The 22021-nt window shown below is 43.2% G+C and overlaps 6 non-coding genes across 6 annotated transcripts; all 6 read left to right on the top strand.

The window, feature by feature from the left end:
- Positions 1-1076: 1076 nt before the first annotated feature.
- On the top strand, positions 1077-1148 carry trnad-guc (transfer RNA aspartic acid (anticodon GUC)). Its single transcript has one exon. It is a non-coding gene; the product is annotated as a tRNA-Asp (tRNA).
- A 7375-nt stretch (positions 1149-8523) lies between these two features.
- Positions 8524-8614, top strand: trnay-gua (transfer RNA tyrosine (anticodon GUA)). Its single transcript is given in 2 exon segments — positions 8524-8560; positions 8579-8614. It is a non-coding gene; the product is annotated as a tRNA-Tyr (tRNA).
- Positions 8615-9268: 654 nt separating this feature from the next.
- On the top strand, positions 9269-9341 carry trnam-cau (transfer RNA methionine (anticodon CAU)). Its single transcript has one exon. It is a non-coding gene; the product is annotated as a tRNA-Met (tRNA).
- Positions 9342-12660: 3319 nt separating this feature from the next.
- Positions 12661-12733, top strand: trnam-cau (transfer RNA methionine (anticodon CAU)). The gene has a single exon. It is a non-coding gene; the product is annotated as a tRNA-Met (tRNA).
- A 3351-nt stretch (positions 12734-16084) lies between these two features.
- On the top strand, positions 16085-16157 carry trnam-cau (transfer RNA methionine (anticodon CAU)). Its single transcript has one exon. It is a non-coding gene; the product is annotated as a tRNA-Met (tRNA).
- A 3341-nt stretch (positions 16158-19498) lies between these two features.
- Positions 19499-19571, top strand: trnam-cau (transfer RNA methionine (anticodon CAU)). The gene has a single exon. It is a non-coding gene; the product is annotated as a tRNA-Met (tRNA).
- Positions 19572-22021: the final 2450 nt, after the last annotated feature.

The following is a 22021-nucleotide window of genomic DNA, read 5'->3' as shown; positions in this document are numbered from 1 at the left end:
AGAGGATGAGGAGCCGCTCTTTAGAGGACACTGAGGTGGCTCTTAAAGAGCCGCTGTGGTTTGAGGAGCCGCGGACACTTCAAGCTCTCTCTCCGTGGATGCAGCGGGCCAGCTGGATGTCTTTGGGCGTGATGGTGAGCCTCTTGGCGTGGATGGCGCACAGGTTGGTGTCCTCGAACAGGCCGACCAGGTGCTGGCCTCCTGCAGAGCCATGACAGCGGAGCTCTGGAAGTAGTCAGCTCCATGTTTGATTATTCTAGATGCTTTAAGGCTGTGAACCCCTCACTGCACACTTTAAACTCCGTTCTCTCTGTTTAAACACTGTCAGAGTTCAAACCTTCGTAGGAAATAAGTCCAGTATTACAGAATGAAACCAAAGATCAAACCTGTTTTCAGCAGCATTCTGCATTCTGGAGATGGACTGACACTGGTCTACGGACTATCCGGACCAGAACTCAATGAGCTGTAAGAGAAAAACAAGGTGAGAGGTGAACTGGTTATAGGAGGGACCACTGTAATGCAAACATGTGATTTGCTGATTCTGGTGTTTTTAGGTTTTGATTTAAATTCCACAAAATCATTTATTTGCATTCAATTCTTTTTGATTGTAACCATATATAATTCATACTTCTGTCTGTGTTCTAAGAGTCTTAAAAATATGTGGTTTCCTTTTTATTTACAGTGTGCATGTCATGTGACTTATGAACGTACAGTTTGTGCATATATATAAACAGTTTGATTTCCAGGTTGATGCAGCAACAGCTGCTGCTCTGACACCATTGTTCATGTCTTCCTCTCTCTGCACTGTGTTAACACACCTGAATGCTGCAGAGCATCTTCTTCTTTCCTGCTAAATAAATAATGGCCCTGTGGTCTGGTGGTGTCGGTTCACCATGGACAGCGATGGACAGGAGGACAGGAAGGTCCGGCTGCTCTCAGCTGGGACCTGTGTGTGTCTGGGTGCACACACACCTGCAGTCTGCCCACAGTTACTGACGTAGTCACTCCGTCACACCCCAGCTGACACATGACCGCACCAGGTGGCTGCTGCTATGACAGATGGTGGTTGTCAGCGTTCCTCGTTAGTATAGTGGATAGTATCTCCGCCTGTCACGCGGAAGACCGGGGTTCGATTCCCCGACGGGGAGAAAGACTTTTACCAGCAGATAGGATGATACTGACCCTGTACATTGCTGCTGCAATAGAAAACATTTCCCAGTTTGGGATAAATAAAGTATTTGTTCTGTTCTGTTCTGTTCGTCTTGTGTCTTGTGAGCTTTAGATTATATTATTTCTTGGGCTCTGTGCTCTAAGTGTCTTGGATGTGGTTTCCTTTATTTACAGTGGTGCATGTCATGTGACTTTACTTATGCAACATGTATGATAATGTTCTGTCTCCTCTCATTTCCAGACGTGCAGCCAAAAACATGTGCAGTGATGATATGTGACGGTATCATCATGGTCTCAGAGAGAAGAGCTGAGTGTGTCTGTTCTGATCTTTGTTGTGTCTCTTCTCCTCTGTAGTTTCTGCTTGTTGCTCCGTCACACGCCCTCTGCTGGTGAGCCGCGTCATTACACACAACCTCTGCTGCTGTCAGACTGTATAATAACCACTTCTGATAGGAGCAATATTCACACACCACAGTGTACAACACATTATTTATTTAGTTTCTGATGCACTATGTACAGTTTTCTTACAGACCACTTCTCCCTCCACTCACCTGTGCAACAACTGTTCATATGTAAACTGCTGATGATTCTATTCTATATTTTATTGGTAGTTTATTTTATCATATATATCTTTTCTTAACTTATCCTTTGCTGTCTGTACCTGCTGTTGCAAAAATGCAATTTCCCCATTGTGGGACTAATAAAGGTTTCTTAATCTTAATCTTAAGACTGTCTGGAGGACACACAGAGTGGACATGGGTCACAGAGTGCTGCTGCTGTTTGTGTCTCTGCAGCATGGGCAGCTGCTCCTGCTCCACTCGTCACCGGCTGATTGTTCACACCTGTGATCAGTCATCAGCCAATCCTGCTGCAGCTTCCATCTAGTATATGTGTCCAATGGAAGCTGAGCAACATGTCAGCTACACACATAGAAACACTACACATAGTTTGTCATATAAATAACATGGATTGAATCATGTTGTACAGTCAATGGAAACAAAAAGCACTGAGAGTGGTGCTGGTAGTGCAGCAGTGGATGGAGGCTGAAGTGCTGCCACCTAGTGTCAATATTTGGTATTAACTCTGACTACATATTCCACCTTTAACTCTCTGCCATATATACTGTGCCATGTGTGAAGTGATAATAAAATTTATTGTAAAGAACTTAACTTATTATCCCTGTTATAAGTGAGCAGTGTGTGTGTGTGTGTTTGATGGAGTGTGTAATGTCTGCTCAGTGTTACTGATGCTGCTGTGTGTGATCTGAAAACTGATCAAACTGTGATGTGTCTGATGCTGACAGAAGAATCAGAGGTCAGACAGTCGGATCCTCCTCTGCTTCTGGTACATGCAGCTGATCACCAGCAGGGGGCTCACTGCTTTGCCATTGTTACAGCAGTGTGTCATTTCTTTCATGTCTGCATGCTATTTGTTTATTTTTGCTGTGTATTTAAAGAAAATACTGTTTTCCAAAATTCATTTATTTGATTCACATTCTTAGCAATTCATTGATTCGAACGAACGAGCTCTCAGTCAAACCTCAATCACATGACAACCGTTCTGCTAAGCTGTTCTTTTGTGTTACTGACATGCAGACACATGAGTCTCTTCTCATTCCACACTTTAGTATTTAATACCATTTAGTACTTACATTAAATATAACAAGTCACTACATCACCGTGTTCTTTAATCGTGGTAAAACATCATGAAAACATCTGAGCAGCAGCATCATAAATCACACATTCTACATGTAAACATCAACAAATGAAAACAGTCCCTTTGAATTAGGACTCCTGGAGACAAAGAAGCGGAGCATCAGGTTTGCAGTCATTTCAGGAGGAGGAGGAAGATTTGTTGATACTATTCATGATTCCATGGTTTTGCTTTTTTGCCCAAACACCAGTTTCCTTAATGTGTAACGAGCTGATAATGTTCAGAGGTGGGCGTGTACGTGCGCCTAGCATGATAATAGACTGAACCACAGGTCTGGCAGACAGTACTGTTTGACCTGTGTGGATTCTCAGTTAGTGGAGAGGCTTTTCCATTTTTCTCCAATCACTACACACTTTTCAAAATTCTGACCAATTACACAACAGTATTTAAATATGACCCCAGAAAAAAAGTTGTGCTCAGAGGAGGAGAACAAGCTGTGAGACATCCCAAACACACTGTTGTTTTGTTTGGACTCTTTTTTGGTAACAGAAATAAACAGGACATATGAGAAGATTTTGTAAAACACTGATGGGAGTAATAACAACATTACACCCAGCAGACACTTTATTATGTACACCTGTTCAACACAATGTATTAATAACGGGTGGTCCAAGAAGTAAGAAGCAGCAGCAGTGTCTCCAGTGGAGCTCACAGCAGGATCCTCCTCCTATTATTCAGAGACCTGTTTGAAAATCTCCGCAGTCAAAGACACTTATTGAACAAAAGTCCACATCTGCCTTCTACATGGGTCTAGCTGATGTTACAAGTACACACTACACACACTGTGCTGACGTCATTTCATCACAAAGTGTCTGTGAAATGATGTTGTCAGATGTGAAAAGAGGTAAGGAAATGCTCAATATCATTTTCATCAGTCAATTTTTGCACTTCTGGTTCTGTTTAGCTTGTGGGCCAAAAATAACACATTGTAAAACAGAAGCTATGGACCTTATAAAATCTGACATCCAAACAGGACTACACAGTCCATCAAATGATACCATCATATGTAGCACTGAGGTCTGAATGATTTCAGCTGAGCTGTGCAGGTCCTCTAAAGCCATCATTTACCAGTAGTCCAAATTGTTATGTATTTTGGTCCCTACGGGTAACCATAGTTATGTTGTACGTAAGCATGTAATGTTGAGTATGCCCCTGTATGAGGATGAGTTGAGCTCTGCCAAGTTGCTAGACAGAGGCTAATAAATTGTGTCGTTTCTAAGAACTATTTCCTCATTTCCCTCACCTGAAATAATGATGAAAGATATAACAAATTGTTGTTGTTCTGTACATTCTTTTGAAATATGAGAACTGAGGTCAATAAAGCTCACATCTACAAAACCAACAGTCACAAAGACAACTGTAGACAGGCAAACTCAGAGTCAGAGTCTTTATTGCAGATCAAAAATGATACGAGAAGACCTGAGTCAGCAACCGGTTGCAAAAACAAGGCATAATCCCTTCCTTCTAAAGCCATCAAGCCCCTCCTTGACTGCTACTCATCTTTTAATCTTCTGCCACTGTCCATCCATGGCACCTGGCCGTGTGTGTGTGCCTACTTGTGCCGGGTTAGCCCCCTGTCTCGCCAGGGTCAGCTGTTTTACACCACTGCTACAGCTGGGCAGCCCCTCTTTTTCTTACCAGGGCCCACCTACTTGCTGCCCTGCCACCACATAGCAGCACATTGTCACACTTTTCTCTCTTGTTTAAACAGTCTCAAAATTCAAACCTTCGTAGAAAAATAAGTCAGGTATTATAGAATTAATTTGAATTTATTAATTGACAACTGTCTACAGACAATCAGGGCTATCAAGTGTTACATGCTATGTTAAGGAAATGATACTGCAGAAATGCAGTACAATTGATTGAACATGTCCCAGCATGCTTTACCTCCATCACAGAGACCCTGGGTTCAAATCCCAGCAGTGCCTTTGTGTTTTCGGGGCAGCAGCGCCACAGTGGTATAGCAGGGTTGTCCAATAACCGGAAGGTTGGTGGTTCAATCCCAACTCCTCCCTAAAGTCAATGTTGTGTGTCTTTGGGCAAAACACTTCACCCTAGCCTGTGGCGCACCTTGCTAGTCATTGTATGACACTGCTTGGCAGCAGCCTTAAAGAATTTCCCTCTGGGATTACTAAAGTATCTAAAATAAAAAAAAACATAGTTTTATATAAATTATTTAACAATTCATTCAGGAAACCAATTCATTGAACTGGTTGCATAAAAAAATGTTTTTTCGACATACACACAAATCAACATGACAGATCTCAGCTGTCAGTTTACATTCAATAGTACACAGAAATAAAACCTACCAAAGAACATTAAACAAATAGTTCAGTTGGTCACACCTGTTTGGCAAACACTTGACTTATTTGTGTGGGTTCTCTTGTGGACAGTTAAAACACTATTTTGTCTAAAACATTTCCACCATAATTTGCAAGAAAATGGCTTCTCATCTGTGAGTTCTCATATGGAAAGTTAAGTTACTTTTTTGACTGAAACATTTGTCACATGTTTTACAAGAAAATGGTTTCTCACCTATGTGGGTTCTCATGTGGGCAGTTAAACTACCATTTTGAGTAAAGCATTTCCCACATGTTTTGCAAGAATGTGGTTTCTCACCTGTGTGGGTTCTCATGTGGACAGTTAAACTACCATTTTGAGTAAAACATTTCCCACATGTTTTGCAAGAATGTGGTTTCTCACTTGTGTGGGTTCTCATGTGGGCAGTTAAACTACCATTTTGAGTAAAACATTTCCCACATGTTTTGCAACAATGTGGTTTCTCACCTGTGTGGGTTCTCATGTGAATAGCTAAGTCATGATTTCGACAAAAGCATTTGCCACATGTGCTGCAAGAAAATGGCTTCTCACCTTTTCTACCAGGTTTACATTTTACAGATTTTTTTCCTGGAGGAGAGTTGTGAGAGACAATCCTGTCACAGCTTAGTTCTAGTTCAATATAGTTCCTTTCATTAGCAACAGTCAATATAGAGGGCTCAGTCTCCTCTCTCGGTTCATGCTGCTCTTCCTCATGACTGCTGGAGAGAACATGCGGTTCCTTTCTAACCTGTGGGAGTTCTGGTTCCTCCCAATCCAGGCTGCTGTTCCTGTTCTGGTTACAGAGCTGCTGGTCAGCTGGAATCCGCTCTTTCTCCTTAAAATTGTGTTGTTGAGTGAGATCTAAAGGGTTAGAACAAGAAAACATGTTTAACAGTTTTGATCATTAAGCTTAATATAAACGTTGCACAGAACTGAATAGGATCCTGCATGAGTCACTGGATTCACTGCTTGTTTGCAGTTTCACTTACCTGTTCTGTGTAACTTTATCTCAGGTGTCAGCAGTGGGTCCTGATGGTTGAGCTCTTCTTTGTATTGGATGACAAACGGTGCAAAATGGTCCAGACTGGATTTTTTTTCCTGGTTACAGAGCTGCTGGTCAGACAGGATCTCTTTCTCCTTACAGTCATGTTGTTGAGGGAGAACTGGAGGAACAAATGGACACAAAGCAGAGCTCTCAAGTTTTCAAGTTCAAGCTTAGAGTGAGTTTCCCAGTACCCCTTTTGTATACTGCTATATCACCAACATTGTTATTTAATACTAATACTAATACTAACATCTCAAATACCATTGTGGTTGATAGAAAATATCTATGATGTACTTTTTTTAGGGCTGCAACGATTACTCGAGTAATATTCCAATGCAAAATGCATTGATAACTAATTTAGCATTCGACGACTCGTTAGTGACATCATTGAGAATGATTCTCTTGTGGTGCAGTGGGATGATCAGTGTTTTGGGTTCAAGAGGTCCTGGGTTCGAAACGCGAGTGAGCAGTTTGCAGGTCGGACACATAGACACACGGTTTTGGCGCCGGGTATGGAGGAGGTTGCGGTGTGAAGTAGGGCTGAGCGATATGGCAAAAAATGTATCATGATAATTTATTTCCATATCAGTCGATATCGATAATTAACGCGATAAGTAAAATCTATATTTATTTCACATTTAGAGGAGAACAGTTTGTAGAAACCAGATGGTTAATTGTGGTGTTAAGCTTCTCTTTATTTGTCAAAACATGACATGACCAATTCTTCAAAAAACTAAGGTGTATATCTCTTAATAAAATCTCCATAAAATCAATATTACATGCTATATCTTTGTACTAAAAAGTAGAACCATAACCCATACAAATTTATTACACTATAAGCAAAAAATGTGCGATTCGCTCTATTGACTTTGATGACATTCCAGCTGAGATAACGGTCGGGTACGCATCTATTATTGCATTCAGAGCTGCTTTTCAACCGTGTAGACGACCCAGCTAGTCAGGGGTGATACGTCTCCTGTCGAATCAACCATCTTTGATATACCATGTGAGAGCGGAAAGCTCTACAATTGGAGTTTGAGCACCTTGTGATCTTGTTCCATCGTCCGATTGGACACTGACTTTCCCATAGACACAGCCTGTAAACAAGACAGAGACATGGCGGAGTATACTAATAGAAAGCCTAAAGTGTCCTCTTTTCGGAGAAAACAAAAGTTGAACCGTAAGCGACTTTGTAAAACATGCTTTTGTCGACTTCGAATATTATAAAACACATAATAATAAAACACATAATGTTATAAAACATAAAAAAAGTAGCGTGGCTGCATGTGCAAGGTCTAAGTGCTTTAGGTATAATTTAAACAAACAAAAACAAAACAGCCAAAATATCTCCACACTACAGACGTTTTGTGTCTTCCACGTTGTCTGTGCTGTTAATTTTTCTCTCACCACTCCTCCAAGTCACAGCTCCTCACAGTGACGGTGCAGCTCCACATGTAGCACTCGAGAGCCCAGCATGCAATGCGCATGTGCAGCGTCACACAACGTGTACACATTTATTGAGCATTATCGAACTTTTGTCATATTGTTATTGAAAAAAGTTATATCGCGATAATTATCGTTATCATTTTTATCGCCCAGCCCTAGACTGAAGCATTGACGCTGCAGCTGTTTCTATTGGGAAAACGATGACATTTACGCGTGATCCGAGTACTTGAATAATCGCAAAAATAATCGGCGAGTATCTGAGTACCAAAATACTGGTTTGTTTCAGCCCTAACTTTTGATTACATTATGCCATCCCCAACCCAAAAATGTGGTCCACTGGGCATTGCCCGGTATGCCAGATGGCCAGTCCATACCTGCTCTCAAGAGCCCTGACTAATGTGTTGATGGAAAGATCTAAACCCTGGAACAACCAAAGGACCTAAACCAACATTAAAGTTCTAATAAACAGAAATAATAATAAACATTCAGGTTCTGACAAAGAAAAAAAACACTTTTGATCTGGTTATGGACAATATTTTGCACAAGTTTGACATCTTAGAGACGTTTTACCTTGAGGAGCGTTGTGAGAGTATCAAAGTATATATTCTATTCTATTCTATTCTAGTATGGTCAAGATGTAAAGTGGTCATACTGCCACAAAGTCTTAAGCTGCATTCCAGGATAATGAAAATCTTGTCTGATTTTTTTCAGGTCTTTATGAACACACAAATCCAATCCACATTCCTGACTTTCAAATCAAGCACAGATGACCTGTGTTTGAGTCAACTATGAACGCTCGGCTGTGCTCGGGCATTTCTTTCTCAGCCCACCCTTCGATAGCTCAGTTGGTAGAGCGGAGGACTGTAGTGAGACAATAAAACTGAAATCCTTAGGTCGCTGGTTCAAATCCGGCTCGAAGGAGTGACTTTTAAACCCTCGAGAGTTTCATCATAATGTCACATCATTTTTTCACTGGTTTTTTGGCTAAAGGGCCGATGTGACATATATGTCACAATGATTTTTATCTGATTTGATTTTTTATCTGAAGTGCATTTGTTCAATGCATGTGTTTACAACACGTTTATGTAATAAAGGATGTGTTATGTAGTCATTAGAATCCTTGACTGGTCAAATCTTACCTTTAGCAAGTCGATAGAGCCTTTTTAAAATTTGCTAGCTCTGCATCTGTAAACACAAAATCACCTACAAACAAACCAGCCTGTTTGACCCCAATGGTACAGCAAATCACTCATTAAGGAATATGACATGCAGTTTTTATTTAGTAAACAATGTTTAGCTTTTAATCTTAGTGAAACTGAGGGGAAATCGCTGCATATCAGTTTACGATTAATGAATTCCTAGATAATTTGCATCCCTATTCTGACCTGGAAGATTGAGAAGATCGGACCAGTTGTATTTTGGAATATCTGAATGCTTTTTTGTGGAATACTTGATGCGGCCCAGCCTCACCCAGCCTCGACCCCCATCGCCCCCCGGGTAAGTTGAGTTTGAGACCCCTGCTGTAGATCTTTGTTTAAAAAAAAAAAAAAAAAGACCATATGTCCCTTTTTTTGGGCCTCGTTGGCGCAGTAGGCAGCGCGTCAGTCTCATAATCTGAAGGTCGTGAGTTCAACCCTCACACGGGGCACAACTTTTAGAGACAGCATTGAATAAAGAGTACACACACTCACCATTTACAGGTACATAATATTACATAGTAGCATCAACAAGCTAATTTACAGAGGAAATGACCATAAAAGCAGGTGTCTGTCAGTGCTTACTATACAATCCGGTGGTTGCCTACCCATTGTGCATGTGTGGAACACAGACCTTAAGGGGCCCCACACTGAACAGACTGTGTGACAGAGGCTGGGGATCAATGCCACCATTGTGAACACAATACCAGGAAGTTTAAGGCCTTTTTTCATATACAGTGCCCATGTTAGTGCCAATATGTCTCGTATACGTGCTGGCTACTACTCTTTTTAACCTATGAGACTGACGCGCTGCCTACTGCGGCTGTGGTTGCTCAGAAACAAGTGAAATATGGTCCTTTTTTTAACAAAGACATCTACATTGCAGTATGTTAGTGAGAATATCTCTCATATGCGCGCTGACTACTGCACCAACAAAAATTATTAATTTAACCTTTAGGAGTATGTACACACCTTAAAACTGCTGTGAAAATATGATATGTTAATACGTAGAGAAGATTGAAGCAAGGCGTCTGGACTTGTAGAGTTTTCTTGAAGACGTTTCACTGCTCATCCAAGCAGCTTCATCAGTTCTAACTGTTTGGTGGGGAAACATGGTTTATATGTGGTTGCAGACCTCAGTGGGTGGGTCTGGGTAAAACTCACAAACAATAGCACTAAATGTTTCCATGGCTGCCTGGGCCAGGTGTGTCTAACGACTGGCTAACGACTGTGAGACTGCCGGAGGGGGGCTGGTTGACAGCCCTTTGTTCTTGCTGTGAGTATGTGCAAACTTCCTGGAATGGATGGAATCACTGTATTGTATGTGGTAGAAAGATGATGTCTGAGGCCACCACCTCTGTTAAGGGAAGGCTTTTCCAGCTTAACATAGATGCTTCCTTGACTCCTCTTTCATACCACCTTTCCTCCCTGTCTAAAATGTGGACATTGTTGTCCTCAAAGGAGTGTCCTTTGAAGATCCTGCAGAGTTTCTCTGATACTCCTGACACATATGGAATGGAGATGTTCTTTCTCCGCCGGTTGTTGTGCTTCTTCTTGTTGTTGGGGGGTCTTGTTTTAGTGGCTTTGATGAGTGCCCACTTCGGGTAGCCACAGGTTTGCAGGGCCTTCCTGATGTGGTGTTGCTCCTTCTTCTTCCCCTCTGAGCTGGTTAGTACAGTTTGTGCTCTGTGCTGCAGGGTCCTGATGACTCCCAGTTTGTGTTCCAGTGGGTGGTGTGAATCAAACAACAGGTACTGGTCCGTGTGTGTGGGTTTCCTGCACACTTCCATGTTGAGGCTCCTGTCCTCAATATGTACTGTGCAGTCCAAGAAGGCCAGATTGTTCTCCCTGATGTCCTCCCGAGTGAACTTGATGTTGTTGTCCACTGCGTTGATGTGTTCTGTGAACCGTTGCACTTCATTGGTCACCCAGGTGTCATCCACATATCTAAACCAGTGGGTGGGGGTGGTTCCAGAAAAGGAACTCAAGGCTCTTCTCTCCACTTCTTCCATGTAGAGGTTGGCCACAATAGGAGACACAGATGATCCCATCGCACAGCCGTGCTTCTGTCTGTAAAAGTTCCCATTGTACTGGAAATAAGTGGTGGTCAGGCAGAGGTCCAGCAGGTCACAGATGTGGTCTGGCGTGAGGTTGGTTCTTTCCTTGAGTGTGCTGTCTTGTGTGAGGCACGTCCTTACCATCTCTGTGGCTTCTGATGTAGGGATGCAGGTGAACAGGGAGGTGACATCAAATGAGGCCATAGTGTCGTCTGGGTCCATTTGGATCTTCTCCACCTTGTTCACAAAGTCCTACCAGTGGTGTCAGGAGTTCAGCCAAGTGCTTAGCCATGTTGTATGTGACTGAGTTTGTGCTGCTGACGATGGGTCTGAGGGGGACTCCTTCCTTGTGAGTCTTGGGGAGTCCATACAGGCATGGATTGGCTTCCCCAGGAAGCATACAATGCAGTGATTCCATCCATTCCCAGGAAGTTTGCACATACTCACAGCAAGAACAAAGGGCTGTCAACCAGCCCCCCTCCGGCAGTTTCATAGTCGTTAGCCAGTCGTTAGACACACCTGCCAGATCATCACAGGTAATTATGGAAACATTTAGTGCTATTGTTTCTAAGTTTGACCCAGACCCACCCACTGAGGTCTGCAACCACATATAAACCATGTTTCCCACCAAACAGTTAGAACTGATGAAGCTGCTTGGATGAGCAGCGAAACGTCTTCAAGAAAACTCTACAAGTCCAGACGCCTTGCCTCAAAGTCTATATTCTATTCTATTCTATTCTATTCTATTCTATTCTATTCTATTCTAGTATGGTCAAGATGTAAAGTGGTCATACTGCCACAAAGTCTTAAGCTGCATTCCAGGATAATGAAAATCTTGTCTGATTTTTTTCAGGTCTTTATGAACACACAAATCCAATCCACATTCCTGACTTTCAAATCAAGCACAGATGACCTGTGTTTGAGTCAACTATGAACGCTCGGCTGTGCTCGGGCATTTCTTTCTCAGCCCACCCTTCGATAGCTCAGTTGGTAGAGCGGAGGGCCGTAGTGAGACAATAAAACTGAAATCCTTAGGTCGCTGGTTCAAATCCGGCTCGAAGGAGTGACTTTTAACCCTTGAGAGTTTCATCATAACGTCACATCATTTTTTCACTGGTTTTTTGGCTAAAGGGCCGATGTGACATATATGTCACAATGATTTTTATCTGATTTGATTTTTATCTGAAGTGCATTTGTTCATACATGTGTTTACAACACGTTTATGTAATAAAGGATGTGTTATGTAGTCATTAGAATCCTTGACTGGTCAAATCTTACCTTTAGCAAGTCGATAGAGCCTTTTTAAAATTTGCTAGCTCTGCATCTGTAAACACAAAATCACCTACAAACAAACCAGCCTGTTTGACCCCAATGGTACAGCAAATCACTCATTAAGGAATATGACATGCAGTTTTTATTTAGTAAACAATGTTTAGCTTTTAATCTTAGTGAAACTGAGGGGAAATCGCTGCATATCAGTTTACGATTAATGAATTCCTCGATAATTTGCATCCCTATTCTGACCTGGAAGATTGAGAAGATCGGACCAGTTGTATTTTGGAATATCTGAATGCTTTTTTGTGGAATACTTGATGCGGCCCAGCCCCACCCAGCCTCGACCCCCATCGCCCCCCGGGTAAGTTGAGTTTGAGACCCCTGCTGTAGATCTTTGTTTAAAAAAAAAAAAAAAAAGACCATATGTCCCTTTTTTTGGGCCTCGTTGGCGCAGTAGGCAGCGCGTCAGTCTCATAATCTGAAGGTCGTGAGTTCAACCCTCACACGGGGCACAACTTTTAGAGACAGCATTGAATAAAGAGTACACACACTCACCATTTACAGGTACATAATATTACATAGTAGCATCAACAAGCTAATTTACAGAGGAAATGACCATAAAAGCAGGTGTCTGTCAGTGCTTACTATACAATCCGGTGGTTGCCTACCCATTGTGCATGTGTGGAACACAGACCTTAAGGGGCCCCACACTGAACAGACTGTGTGACAGAGGCTGGGGATCAATGCCACCATTGTGAACACAATACCAGGAAGTTTAAGGCCTTTTTTTTCATATACAGTGCCCATGTTAGTGCCAATATGTCTCGTATACGTGCTGGCTACTACTCTTTTTAACCTATGAGACTGACGCGCTGCCTACTGCGGCTGTGGTTGCTCAGAAACAAGTGAAATATGGTCCTTTTTTAACAAAGACATCTACATTGCAGTATGTTAGTGAGAATATCTCTCATCTGCGCGCTGACTACTGCACCAACAAAAATTATTAATTTAACCTTTAGGAGTATGTACACACCTTAAAACTGCTGTGAAAATATGATATGTTAATACGTAGAGAAGATTGAAGCAAGGCGTCTGGACTTGTAGAGTTTTCTTGAAGACGTTTCGCTGCTCATCCAAGCAGCTTCATCAGTTCTAACTGTTTGGTGGGGAAACATGGTTTATATGTGGTTGCAGACCTCAGTGGGTGGGTCTGGGTAAAACTCACAAACAATAGCACTAAATGTTTCCATGGCTGCCTGGGCCAGGTGTGTCTAACGACTGGCTAACGACTGTGAGACTGCCGAAGGGGGGCTGGTTGACAGCCCTTTGTTCTTGCTGTGAGTATGTGCAAACTTCCTGGAATGGATGGAATCACTGTATTGTATGTGGTAGAAAGATGATGTCTGAGGCCACCACCTCTGTTAAGGGAAGGTTTTTCCAGCTTAACATAGATGCTTCCTTGACTCCTCTTTCATACCACCTTTCCTCCCTGTCTAAAATGTGGACATTGTTGTCCTCAAAGGAGTGTCCTTTGAAGATCCTGCAGAGTTTCTCTGATACTCCTGACACATATGGAATGGAGATGTTCTTTCTCCGCCGGTTGTTGTGCTTCTTCTTGTTGTTGGGGGGTCTTGTTTTAGTGGCTTTGATGAGTGCCCACTTCGGGTAGCCACAGGTTTGCAGGGCCTTCCTGATGTGGTGTTGCTCCTTCTTCTTCCCCTCTGAGCTGGTTAGTACAGTTTGTGCTCTGTGCTGCAGGGTCCTGATGACTCCCAGTTTGTGTTCCAGTGGGTGGTGTGAATCAAACAACAGGTACTGGTCCGTGTGTGTGGGTTTTCATGCACACTTCCATGTTGAGGCTCCTGTCCTCAATATGTACTGTGCAGTCCAAGAAGGCCAGATTGTTCTCCCTGATGTCCTCCCGAGTGAACTTGATGTTGTTGTCCACTGCGTTGATGTGTTCTGTGAACCGTTGCACTTCATTGGTCACCCAGGTGTCATCCACATATCTAAACCAGTGGGTGGGGGTGGTTCCAGAAAAGGAACTCAAGGCTCTTCTCTCCACTTCTTCCATGTAGAGGTTGGCCACAATAGGAGACACAGATGATCCCATCGCACAGCCGTGCTTCTGTCTGTAAAAGTTCCCATTGTACTGGAAATAAGTGGTGGTCAGGCAGAGGTCCAGCAGGTCACAGATGTGGTCTGGCGTGAGGTTGGTTCTTTCCTTGAGTGTGCTGTCTTGTGTGAGGCACGTCCTTACCATCTCTGTGGCTTCTGATGTAGGGATGCAGGTGAACAGGGAGGTGACATCAAATGAGGCCATAGTGTCGTCTGGGTCCATTCGGATCTTCTCCACCTTGTTCACAAAGTCCTACCAGTGGTGTCAGGAGTTCAGCCAAGTGCTTAGCCATGTTGTATGTGACTGAGTTTGTGCTGCTGACGATGGGTCTGAGGGGGACTCCTTCCTTGTGAATCTTGGGGAGTCCATACAGGCATGGAGTGGCTTCCCCAGGAAGCATACAATGCAGTGATTCCATCCATTCCCAGGAAGTTTGCACATACTCACAGCAAGAACAAAGGGCTGTCAACCAGCCCCCCTCCGGCAGTTTCATAGTCGTTAGCCAGTCGTTAGACACACCTGCCAGATCATCACAGGTAATTATGGAAACATTTAGTGCTATTGTTTCTAAGTTTGACCCAGACCCACCCACTGAGGTCTGCAACCACATATAAACCATGTTTCCCACCAAACAGTTAGAACTGATGAAGCTGCTTGGATGAGCAGCGAAACATCTTCAAGAAAACTCTACAAGTCCAGACGCCTTGCCTCAAAGTCTATATTCTATTCTATTCTATTCTATTCTATTCTATTCTATTCTATTCTATTCTATTCTATTCTATTCTATTCTATTCTAGTATGGTCAAGATGTAAAGTGGTCATACTGCCACAAAGTCTTAAACTGCATTCCAGGATAATGAAAATCTTGTCTGATTTTTTTCAGGTCTTTATGAACACACAAATCCAATCCACATTCCTGACTTTCAAATCAAGCACAGATGACCTGTGTTTGAGTCAACTATGAACGCTCGGCTGTGCTCGGGCATTTCTTTCTCAGCCCACCCTTCGATAGCTCAGTTGGTAGAGCGGAGGACTCTAGTGAGACAACAAAACTGAAATCCTTAGTTCGCTGGTTCAAATCCGGCTCGAAGGAGTGACTTTTAACCCTCGAGAGTTTCATCATAATGTCACATCATTTTTTCACTGGTTTTTTGGCTAAAGGGCCGATGTGACATATATGTCACAATGATTTTTATCTGATTTGATTTTTTATCTGAAGTGCATTTGTTCAATACATGTGTTTACAACACGTTTATGTAATAAAGGATGTGTTATGTAGTCATTAGAATCCTTGACTGGTCAAATCTTACCTTTAGCAAGTCGATAGAGCCTTTTTAAAATTTGCTAGCTCTGCATCTGTAAACACAAAATCACCTACAAACAAACCAGCCTGTTTGACCCCAATGGTACAGCAAATCACTCATTAAGGAATATGACATGCAGTTTTTATTTAGTAAACAATGTTTAGCTTTTAATCTTAGTGAAACTGAGGGAAAATCGCTGCATATCAATTTACGATGAATGAATTCCTCGATAATTTGCATCCCTATTCTGACCTGGAAGATTGAGAAGATCGGACCAGTTGTATTTTGGAATATCTGAATGCTTTTTTGTGGAATACTTGATGCGGCCCAGCCTCACCCAGCCTCGACCCCCATCGCCCCCCGGGTAAGTTGAGTTTGAGACCCCTGCTGTAGATCTTTGTTTAAAAAAAAAAAAAAAGACCATATGTCCCTTTTTTTGGGCCTCGTTGGCGCAGTAGGCAGCGCGTCAGTCTCATAATCTGAAGGTCGTGAGTTCAACCCTCACACGGGGCACAACTTTTAGAGACAGCATTGAATAAAGAGTACACACACTCACCATTTACAGGTACATAACATTACATAGTAGCATCAACAAGCTAATTTACAGAGGAAATGACCATAAAAGCAGGTGTCTGTCAGTGCTTACTATACAATCCGGTGGTTGCCTACCCATTGTGCATGTGTGGAACACAGACCTTAAGGGGCCCCACACTGAACAGACTGTGTGACAGAGGCTGGGGATCAATGCCACCATTGTGAACACAATACCAGGAAGTTTAAGGCCTTTTTTTCATATACAGTGCCCATGTTAGTGCCAATATGTCTCGTATACGTGCTGGCTACTACTCTTTTTAACCTATGAGACTGACGCGCTGCCTACTGCGGCTGTGGTTGCTCAGAAACAAGTGAAATATGGTCCTTTTTTTAACAAAGACATCTACATTGCAGTATGTTAGTGAGAATATCTCTCATATGCGCGCTGACTACTGCACCAACAAAAATTATTAATTTAACCTTTAGGAGTATGTACACACCTTAAAACTGCTGTGAAAATATGATATGTTAATACGTAGAGAAGATTGAAGCAAGGCGTCTGGACTTGTAGAGTTTTCTTGAAGACGTTTCGCTGCTCATCCAAGCAGCTTCATCAGTTCTAACTGTTTGGTGGGGAAACATGGTTTATATGTGGTTGCAGACCTCAGTGGGTGGGTCTGGGTAAAACTCACAAACAATAGCACTAAATGTTTCCATGGCTGCCTGGGCCAGGTGTGTCTAACGACTGGCTAACGACTGTGAGACTGCCGAAGGGGGGCTGGTTGACAGCCCTTTGTTCTTGCTGTGAGTATGTGCAAACTTCCTGGAATGGATGGAATCACTGTATTGTATGTGGTAGAAAGATGATGTCTGAGGCCACCACCTCTGTTAAGGGAAGGTTTTTCCAGCTTAACATAGATGCTTCCTTGACTCCTCTTTCATACCACCTTTCCTCCCTGTCTAAAATGTGGACATTGTTGTCCTCAAAGGAGTGTCCTTTGAAGATCCTGCAGAGTTTCTCTGATACTCCTGACACATATGGAATGGAGATGTTCTTTCTCCGCCGGTTGTTGTGCTTCTTCTTGTTGTTGGGGGGTCTTGTTTTAGTGGCTTTGATGAGTGCCCACTTCGGGTAGCCACAGGTTTGCAGGGCCTTCCTGATGTGGTGTTGCTCCTTCTTCTTCCCCTCTGAGCTGGTTAGTACAGTTTGTGCTCTGTGCTGCAGGGTCCTGATGACTCCCAGTTTGTGTTCCAGTGGGTGGTGTGAATCAAACAACAGGTACTGGTCCGTGTGTGTGGGTTTTCATGCACACTTCCATGTTGAGGCTCCTGTCCTCAATATGTACTGTGCAGTCCAAGAAGGCCAGATTGTTCTCCCTGATGTCCTCCCGAGTGAACTTGATGTTGTTGTCCACTGCGTTGATGTGTTCTGTGAACCGTTGCACTTCATTGGTCACCCAGGTGTCATCCACATATCTAAACCAGTGGGTGGGGGTGGTTCCAGAAAAGGAACTCAAGGCTCTTCTCTCCACTTCTTCCATGTAGAGGTTGGCCACAATAGGAGACACAGATGATCCCATCGCACAGCCGTGCTTCTGTCTGTAAAAGTTCCCATTGTACTGGAAATAAGTGGTGGTCAGGCAGAGGTCCAGCAGGTCACAGATGTGGTCTGGCGTGAGGTTGGTTCTTTCCTTGAGTGTGCTGTCTTGTGTGAGGCACGTCCTTACCATCTCTGTGGCTTCTGATGTAGGGATGCAGGTGAACAGGGAGGTGACATCAAATGAGGCCATAGTGTCGTCTGGGTCCATTCGGATCTTCTCCACCTTGTTCACAAAGTCCTACCAGTGGTGTCAGGAGTTCAGCCAAGTGCTTAGCCATGTTGTATGTGACTGAGTTTGTGCTGCTGACGATGGGTCTGAGGGGGACTCCTTCCTTGTGAATCTTGGGGAGTCCATACAGGCATGGAGTGGCTTCCCCAGGAAGCATACAATGCAGTGATTCCATCCATTCCCAGGAAGTTTGCACATACTCACAGCAAGAACAAAGGGCTGTCAACCAGCCCCCCTCCGGCAGTTTCATAGTCGTTAGCCAGTCGTTAGACACACCTGCCAGATCATCACAGGTAATTATGGAAACATTTAGTGCTATTGTTTCTAAGTTTGACCCAGACCCACCCACTGAGGTCTGCAACCACATATAAACCATGTTTCCCACCAAACAGTTAGAACTGATGAAGCTGCTTGGATGAGCAGCGAAACATCTTCAAGAAAACTCTACAAGTCCAGACGCCTTGCCTCAAAGTCTATATTCTATTCTATTCTATTCTATTCTATATTCTATTCTATTCTATTCTATTCTATTCTATTCTATAGTATGGTCAAGATGTAAAGTGGTCATACTGCCACAAAGTCTTAAACTGCATTCCAGGATAATGAAAATCTTGTCTGATTTTTTTCAGGTCTTTATGAACACACAAATCCAATCCACATTCCTGACTTTCAAATCAAGCACAGATGACCTGTGTTTGAGTCAACTATGAACGCTCGGCTGTGCTCGGGCATTTCTTTCTCAGCCCACCCTTCGATAGCTCAGTTGGTAGAGCGGAGGACTCTAGTGAGACAACAAAACTGAAATCCTTAGTTCGCTGGTTCAAATCCGGCTCGAAGGAGTGACTTTTAACCCTCGAGAGTTTCATCATAATGTCACATCATTTTTTCACTGGTTTTTTGGCTAAAGGGCCGATGTGACATATATGTCACAATGATTTTTATCTGATTTGATTTTTTATCTGAAGTGCATTTGTTCAATACATGTGTTTACAACACGTTTATGTAATAAAGGATGTGTTATGTAGTCATTAGAATCCTTGACTGGTCAAATCTTACCTTTAGCAAGTCGATAGAGCCTTTTTAAAATTTGCTAGCTCTGCATCTGTAAACACAAAATCACCTACAAACAAACCAGCCTGTTTGACCCCAATGGTACAGCAAATCACTCATTAAGGAATATGACATGCAGTTTTTATTTAGTAAACAATGTTTAGCTTTTAATCTTAGTGAAACTGAGGGAAATCGCTGCATATCAATTTACGATGAATGAATTCCTCGATAATTTGCATCCCTATTCTGACCTGGAAGATTGAGAAGATCGGACCAGTTGTATTTTGGAATATCTGAATGCTTTTTTGTGGAATACTTGATGCGGCCCAGCCTCACCCAGCCTCGACCCCCATCGCCCCCCGGGTAAGTTGAGTTTGAGACCCCTGCTGTAGATCTTTGTTTAAAAAAAAAAAAAAAAAGACCATATGTCCCTTTTTTTGGGCCTCGTTGGCGCAGTAGGCAGCGCGTCAGTCTCATAATCTGAAGGTCGTGAGTTCAACCCTCACACGGGGCACAACTTTTAGAGACAGCATTGAATAAAGAGTACACACACTCACCATTTACAGGTACATAATATTACATAGTAGCATCAACAAGCTAATTTACAGAGGAAATGACCATAAAAGCAGGTGTCTGTCAGTGCTTACTATACAATCCGGTGGTTGCCTACCCATTGTGCATGTGTGGAACACAGACCTTAAGGGGCCCCACACTGAACAGACTGTGTGACAGAGGCTGGGGATCAATGCCACCATTGTGAACACAATACCAGGAAGTTTAAGGCCTTTTTTTCATATACAGTGCCCATGTTAGTGCCAATATGTCTCGTATACGTGCTGGCTACTACTCTTTTCAGACTATGAGACTGACGCGCTGCCTACTGCGGCTGTGGTTGCTCAGAAACAAGTGAAATATGGTCCTTTTTTTAACAAAGACATCTACATTGCAGTATGTTAGTGAGAATATCTCTCATATGCGCGCTGACTACTGCACCAACAAAAATTATTAATTAACCTTTAGGAGTATGTACACACCTTAAAACTGCTGTGAAAATATGATATGTTAATACGTAGAGAAGATTGAAGCAAGGCGTCTGGACTTGTAGAGTTTTCTTGAAGACGTTTCGCTGCTCATCCAAGCAGCTTCATCAGTTCTAATCTGTTTGGTGGGGAAACATGGTTTATATGTGGTTGCAGACCTCAGTGGGTGGGTCTGGGTAAAACTCACAAACAATAGCACTAAATGTTTCCATGGCTGCCTGGGCTAGGTGTGTCTAACGACTGGCTAACGACTGTGAGACTGCCGGAGGGGGACTGGTTGAGAGCCCTTTGTTCTTATTGTATGTGCAAACTTCCTGGAATGGATGGAATCACTGTATTGTATGTGGTAGAAAGATGATGTCTGAGGCCACCACCTCTGTTAAGGGAAGGTTTTTCCAGCTTAACATAGATGCTTCCTTGACTCCTCTTTCATACCACCTTTCCTCCCTGTCTAAAATGTGGACATTGTTGTCCTCAAAGGAGTGTCCTTTGAAGATCCTGCAGAGTTTCTCTGATACTCCTGACACATATGGAATGGAGATGTTCTTTCTCCGCCGGTTGTTGTGCTTCTTCTTGTTGTTGGGGGGTCTTGTTTTAGTGGCTTTGATGAGTGCCCACTTCGGGTAGCCACAGGTTTGCAGGGCCTTCCTGATGTGGTGTTGCTCCTTCTTCTTCCCCTCTGAGCTGGTTAGTACAGTTTGTGCTCTGTGCTGCAGGGTCCTGATGACTCCCAGTTTGTGTTCCAGTGGGTGGTGTGAATCAAACAACAGGTACTGGTCCGTGTGTGTGGGTTTTCATGCACACTTCCATGTTGAGGCTCCTGTCCTCAATATGTACTGTGCAGTCCAAGAAGGCCAGATTGTTCTCCCTGATGTCCTCCCGAGTGAACTTGATGTTGTTGTCCACTGCGTTGATGTGTTCTGTGAACCGTTGCACTTCATTGGTCACCCAGGTGTCATCCACATATCTAAACCAGTGGGTGGGGGTGGTTCCAGAAAAGGAACTCAAGGCTCTTCTCTCCACTTCTTCCATGTAGAGGTTGGCCACAATAGGAGACACAGATGATCCCATCGCACAGCCGTGCTTCTGTCTGTAAAAGTTCCCATTGTACTGGAAATAAGTGGTGGTCAGGCAGAGGTCCAGCAGGTCACAGATGTGGTCTGGCGTGAGGTTGGTTCTTTCCTTGAGTGTGCTGTCTTGTGTGAGGCACGTCCTTACCATCTCTGTGGCTTCTGATGTAGGGATGCAGGTGAACAGGGAGGTGACATCAAATGAGGCCATAGTGTCGTCTGGGTCCATTCGGATCTTCTCCACCTTGTTCACAAAGTCCTACCAGTGGTGTCAGGAGTTCAGCCAAGTGCTTAGCCATGTTGTATGTGACTGAGTTTGTGCTGCTGACGATGGGTCTGAGGGGGACTCCTTCCTTGTGAATCTTGGGGAGTCCATACAGGCATGGAGTGGCTTCCCCAGGAAGCATACAATGCAGTGATTCCATCCATTCCCAGGAAGTTTGCACATACTCACAGCAAGAACAAAGGGCTGTCAACCAGCCCCCCTCCGGCAGTTTCATAGTTGTTAGCCAGTCGTTAGACACACCTGCCAGATCATCACAGGTAATTATGGAAACATTTAGTGCTATTGTTTCTAAGTTTGACCCAGACCCACCCACTGAGGTCTGCAACCACATATAAACCATGTTTCCCACCAAACAGTTAGAACTGATGAAGCTGCTTGGATGAGCAGCGAAACGTCTTCAAGAAAACTCTACAAGTCCAGACGCCTTGCCTCAAAGTCTATATTCTATTCTATTCTATTCTATTCTATTCTATTCTATTCTATTCTATTCTATTCTAGTATGGTCAAGATGTAAAGTGGTCATACTGCCACAAAGTCTTAAGCTGCATTCCAGGATAATGAAAATCTT

This window comes from Parambassis ranga, unplaced genomic scaffold, assembly GCF_900634625.1.
Source record: "Parambassis ranga unplaced genomic scaffold, fParRan2.1 scaffold_21_arrow_ctg1, whole genome shotgun sequence".
In the NCBI taxonomy this organism is placed as follows: domain Eukaryota; kingdom Metazoa; phylum Chordata; class Actinopteri; family Ambassidae; genus Parambassis; species Parambassis ranga.
This window is presented reverse-complemented; position numbering and strand designations above follow the sequence as displayed.